Raw genomic sequence first — 251 nt, 5'->3', positions numbered from 1 at the left:
GTCATTAAACACATACCAATGGACAACATCAATAAAAAAGCATGAGTTAGAGGGGAAAACTTTGGGTATATTAAGGGGATCTTGAGAGGACAAGTAGGGGATAGATATGGTCATATTTCATTCTGTATATCTATGAGATTTTTAAGAAAAATCATTTATTAAAAAAATCAATAAACAGTTTTCTACCAGGTCAGAAATGAGCAAGCTCAGAGCTTATAGACTAAAGTACCCTGAAATGTAATATATATATA

Source organism: Alexandromys fortis, unplaced genomic scaffold (genome assembly GCF_014885135.2).
Source record: "Alexandromys fortis isolate MF-2015 unplaced genomic scaffold, M_Fortis_MF-2015_v1.1 scaffold_388, whole genome shotgun sequence".
Taxonomy (NCBI): Eukaryota; Metazoa; Chordata; class Mammalia; order Rodentia; family Cricetidae; genus Alexandromys; species Alexandromys fortis.
The sequence above is the reverse complement of the archived record's forward strand: the minus strand, read 5'-3'. Positions refer to the sequence as shown.